The sequence below is a fragment of the Cebus imitator genome, unplaced genomic scaffold (assembly GCF_001604975.1).
Source record: "Cebus imitator isolate Cc_AM_T3 unplaced genomic scaffold, Cebus_imitator-1.0 Scaffold792, whole genome shotgun sequence".
In the NCBI taxonomy this organism is placed as follows: Eukaryota; Metazoa; Chordata; class Mammalia; order Primates; family Cebidae; genus Cebus; species Cebus imitator.
Window position 1 is genome coordinate 130,094 of NW_016108107.1, and position 5,621 is coordinate 135,714.

General features: G+C 48.2%; 1 protein-coding gene across 1 annotated transcript in view; it reads left to right on the top strand.

Annotated features, from left to right (window-relative positions):
- Positions 1 to 894: 894 nt before the first annotated feature.
- Positions 895 to 5,621, top strand: part of TPST1 (tyrosylprotein sulfotransferase 1) — a 131,188-nt gene continuing 126,461 nt past the window's right edge. The window contains exon 1 of the mRNA XM_017520027.2: positions 895 to 949. The gene's annotated coding sequence lies outside the window, so the exon portion shown is untranslated. The remainder of the gene's footprint in view (positions 950 to 5,621) is intronic.

Below are 5,621 nucleotides of genomic sequence, written 5' to 3' on the forward strand. Positions count from 1 at the left end.
TTTTTTCTCTAATGAAATATAACAAACATACAGAAAAGGCCAGTCACGGTGGCTTACTCCTGTAAACCCAGCACTTTGGGAGGCCGAGGTGGGAGGATCACTTGAGCCCAAGAAGTTCAAGACCAGCCTAGGCAATACAGTGAGACCCCATCTCAGTTAAACAAAAATAAAGTTAAATTAAAAAAAAATACAGAAAAGCCCACATGTGTATGTAGCTTGATGAATTACACCCAGTTCAAGAAACAGCGTTAACACCCACCAGTCTCTCTGAAGACACTAATGCTGCCCCTCAGTCACTATGCCCACCCCTGACTCACTGTGGGGGTTGTGGGGAGCTCCTCGCAGAACTTCTGCTTCCTAAAACTGCTGAGAGGCTGGTGTTTACTTTACTAAGCTAGGCAGGTAGTTTAGATGCATGGTCAGGTTTGGAAACCATCCTTGGAAGCCTTATAGTCTCCTTGGTTGTAAGTAAAACTAGAGGATGCTTTGCTCTCAGCCTGGGACACAGCACAGCTGTCTGGCTGGGTTTCCCCACGGAGCAGTGGGCATTTCCGGAATTTGGGGTCTGCAAAGCACGTGGTGTCAGCTCCTGGTTCAGGAAGCCCAATTGGTCAGCTCCAGCCTGCTGGGCATGTGGCCCTCTCTCCCTGGCAGGAGTTGCATGAAGAGGTATTTTTGGAAGGTGCAGGAATTCTGTAGCCACTTGGAAAATGCCTGCTCATAGGCTGGGCTGAATTTTCATTTTCAAATGATGATGTGGCTGAGGGGCCTGACCTGCCCAGTTTTCCAGGATCTAGGGGTGGAGAAAGTCAGGAGTCCTGCTTATTTTTTTCTTTTTCTTTAAATTATATCACCCTTTTCTTTCTGCTTTAAATCCCTGTGTCCCAGAAGCTTCAAGAGAACTGTGAGGTGGCTCCCGCAGCCCACTGCTCTTCGATGCTGTGTGCAGGTAAGTGTTTCATCTTGTCCCAAATTAGCCAGGGCTTTTAGGTCACTTGAGGTGGGGTAAAAGTTTAACTCTCAGTTCTCCATCAAAGATCTTTGGCTCTGGAGTCCTCACCTGGTGCCTCCCTGGCCTTCCCCGGCAGGACTCTGAGTGACACAAGTGTCCTCCTGTTCTGTTCCCTGGGTCCCCTCTCCTGTGCCCTGCTGGCCTTCATTAATTACAGCTTTTACTGTTCATCCATCCATCCAACCATCTATCCATGCACCCATCCATGCATCCATCCATCTATCCGTGCATCCATCCATCCACCCATTGCCAGGCCCTGTTGGTGCTGGTTGTGACAGATACAACCGTCTTCTTGGTCTCTGCTCACTGCAACCTCTGCCTCCTGGGTTCAAGTAACTCTCCTGCCTGAGCCTCCTGAGTAGCTGGGACTACAGGCACGTGCCACCACACCCGGCTAATTTTCGTATTTTTAGTAGAGATGGAGTTTCACGATGTTGGCCAGGCAGGTCTCTAACTCCTGACCTCGTGATCTGCCCACCTCGGCCTCCCAGAGTGTTAGGATTACAGGCGTGAGCCACCTCGTCTGTCCTCTTATTTATTTTTTTGTTTATTTGAGACGGAATCTCATGACGGAATCTCGCTCTGTTGCCCAGGCTGGAGTGCAGTGGTGCAATCTCGGCTCACTGCAACCTCCGCCACCCAGGTTCAAGCGATTCTCCTGCCTCAGCCTCCTGAGTAGCTGGGACTCCAGGTGCATGCTGCCATGCCTGGCTAGTTTTTGTATTTTTAGTAGAGATGGGAATTTCACCATTTTGGCCAGGATGGTCTTGATCTCCTGACCTCATGATCCACCCGCCTCGGCCTCCCAAAATGCTGGGATTGAAGGCATGAGCCACTGTACCCAGCCTGTGTCCTTCTTTTTTATTTATTTATTTTTATTTTTAAAATTCTTTTGGAAGCCCAAGATCAAACGTGTGTTCTTCTTAAGAGTAAAGCAATGCCGACAACCCGAATGGCAAAAGTGCTGGAGGCTGATGCTGCCTTTTCAGTTCTCAAAGCCCACACATGCCTAGGTATGTTGCATATACTTTCCCTCCAGGAGGTGAGACTGCTGTAATAAGGAGTCCTCACTCATCCTTGGCCAGGTTTTCTTCTTTAGAGATGAATTCCCAAGGCAGAAGCTGTGTAAAGGCTGGCCAAGAGGAGAGAGACTCGCAACTCTCACTGGGAGGGCAGCAAGCAATGGTCCGTTTCCTCTTCTTCTTGGCCCTGCCAGTGCTGCGTAGGCTGTTTGGAAGAAACAGGCTCTGAGCCCTTTGAATTGCCTGAAGAAGGGGGCAAAGCCATCTATACTCTCAGGTGAAGTTATCTTTTTTAATGTTTTCTGAGACAGAGTCTTGTATTTTTAGTAGAGATGGGGTTTTACCAGGTTGACCAGGCTGGTCTCGAACTCCTGACTTCAAGTGATCCACCTGCCTTGGACTCCCAAAGTGCTGGGATTACAGGTGTGAGCCACTGCATCTGGCTGATGCTCTCTAGTGAGGTTATCTAATTCTGGGCTGATCACCTGGAGAGGTAAGGCCTGGGAGGGAAAACAGAAACACAGAAAGAGTGTTCAGAATCTATAAGGCTCATTAAATTACACAGAGGAATAGAAATGTCATGTGAACCACATGTGCATATAGGCTTGGACAGTGTTTCAGGAATGAGTTTTCCTTTGAAAAAAAGTTATGGCCAGGTGTGGTGGCTCATGCCTGTAATCCCAGTACTTTGGGAGGCCAAGACGGGCGGATCACCTGAGGTTGGGAGTTCAAGACCAGCTTGACCAACATGGAGAAACGCTGTCTCTACTAAAAATACAAAATTAGCCAGGCGTGGTGGTACACGCCTATAATTCCAGCCACTTAGGAGGCTGAGGCAGGAGAATTGCTTGAACCCGGGAAGCAGAGGTTGTGGTGAGCCGAGATCACGCCATTGCATTCCAGCCTGGGCAACAACATCGAAACTCTGCCTCAAAAAAAAAAAAAAAGAGTTATGTATTCATTCCTTGTAACAGGTAATCTAGGCCAGGCGTGATGGCTCATGCCCATAATCCCAGCACTTTGGGAGTCCAAGGTGGGAGGACTGCTTGAGCCCAGGAGTTCAAGACCAGTTTGGGCAAGATTGCAAGATCCCACCTCTAAAAGAAAACAATAGGTAAAAGGCTGGGCATAGTGGCTCACACCTGAAATTCCAGCACTCTAGGAGGCCAAGGTGGGCAGATCACATGAGGCCAGGAATTCTAGACCAGCCTGGCCAACATGGCGAAATCCCGTTTCTACTAAAAAAATTGAAAAATTGGCCGGGCACGGTGGCTCAAGCCTGTAATCCCAGCACTTTGGGAGGCCGAGGCGGGTGGATCACGAGGTCAAGAGATCGAGACCATCCTGGTCAACATGGTGAAACCCCGTCTCTACTAAAAATACAAAAAATTAGCTGGGCATGGTGGTGCATGCCTGTAATCCTAGCTACTCAGGAGGCTGAGGCAGGAGAATTGCCTGAACCCAGGAGGCGGAGGTTGCGGTGAGTCGAGATCGCGCCATTGCACTCCAGCCTGGGTAACAAGAGCAAAACTCCGTCTCAAAAAAAAAAAAAAAAAAAAATTGAAAAATTAGCTGGGCGTGGTGGAGTGTACCTGTAATCCCAGCCACCCAGGAGGTTGAGCCAGGAGAATCGTTGGAACCTGGGAACCCAGGAGGCAGAGGCTGCAGTGAGCTGAGATTGTGTCACTGCACTCTAGCCTGGGTGACAGACCAAGACTCCATATTAAAAAAAAAAAAAAAATTGGCAGGGCATGGTGGCACATGCCTGCAATCCCAGCTGCTTGGGAGGCTTAGGCAGGAGAATCGCTTGAACCCAGGAGGCTGAGGTTGCAGTGAGCTGAGATCGTGCCATTGCACTCCAGCCTGGGCAACAAGAGCGAAACTCCATCTCAAAAACAAAAAACAAAAAATGACTATATTCTGGTGTCTTTTTTCCTACTAGTACATATACTATATGTGTTGGGGGCAGATTTAGAAAGCATGAAAAGTTCATCTTGTTCTCAATAACCCTGAGCTTTGCTTCAGATCAAGCTGCTTCTTACTTCTGCCTCAAAGGCTGGACCCTGTCAGCTACAGACAGTGTAGCCCCTGGGTCACCTGAAACTGTTCTGCTCAGGGACACATCCTGCCATGTGAGTTTCACTGAAAGAATCATGTCCTTTGTTCTTACTGAATTCCCACGTCTAGAATTCGTTCTTATAGTTCAATACGTGCTAGGAGGGCCAGTGCCCGCTCCCCACCTGGCTACTCAATTCTTTTTCCAGGTCTTATAGGCGGGGGAAGGATTTTCTGGGCAGTGTGGGAGGTCATCTCCGCTCTCGATCTCTAGTTTGTGGAGAGAGCCCGTCAGGGCTGTGCACCGGTGGTGGCTTCCGTATTACTGAGGTCATGGTGGGTCCTTCTTCTGAAGAGGTGTGAAATGTAGAAAGCAGAATGGAACTTGGCCCTTGCTTAACATTAAGAGACTGGTTAGAGGATTGCTTGAGGCCAGGAGTTTGAGACTACCTTGGGCAACATAGCGAGAACCTGTCTCTAAAAGCAAAACAAAGCCTGGGCATGATGACTCACACCTGTAATCCCAACAGCTTGGGAGGCCAAGGCAGGTGGATCACCTGAGGTCAGGAGTTCGAGACCAGCCTGGCCAACGTGGTGAAACCCCGTCTCTACTAAAAGTACAAAAAAAATTAGTCAGGTGTGGTAGCAGGTGCCTGTAATCCCAGCTACTGGGGAGGCTGAGGCAGGAGAATTGCTTGAACCTGGAAGGTGGAGGTTGCAGTGAGCTGAGATTACACCATTGCACTCCAGCCTGGGCAACAGGAATGAAACTCCATCTCAAAAAAACAAAAACAAAAACAAACACAAACAAAATTGCTGTGTAGAGTGTTACAGTGAATTTTCTTTTTTTCTTTTTCTTACAGTGAATTTTCATATCTCTATATACACACACATGCACACATATATTTTTTCTTTTGAGTGAGAGGCAAGGTCTCACTCTGTCACCTAGGCTCACTGCAGCCTAGAACTTCTGAGTTTAAGGGATCCTCCTGCCTGGGCTTTCCAAGCGCTGGGATTACAGGTGTGATCCACCACAGCCAGTCAGTTTTGTTATCTATAGGATGAGATATAATATGTACCTTGGACAATTGCTGTAAAGATGAAAATGAGGTCCACACAAAAACTACATAAATGTTCATAGCAGCATCATGTATAATAGGCAAAAAAGGTGGAAACAGATGTCCCTCAATGGATTAATGGATAAATAAAATGTGATGTTGGGTCGGGCACGGTGGCCTATGCCTGTAATCCCGGCACTTTAGGAGGCCAAGGCAGGCAGATCACTGGAGGCCAGGAGTTCAAGACCAGCCTGGGCAACATGATGAAACCCCATCTCTACTAAAAATATACGAATTAGCCAGGTATAGTGGCACATGCCTGTAATTCCAGCTACTGTTTGGAAGAAACAGGCTGTAAGCCCTGATTCTTCCAGGGAAAGCTGAGGCACGGGAATCACTTGAGCCTGGGAGGTAGAGGTTACAGTAAGCCAAGATCACATGACTGCACTCCAGCCTTGGCAACAGAGTGAGACT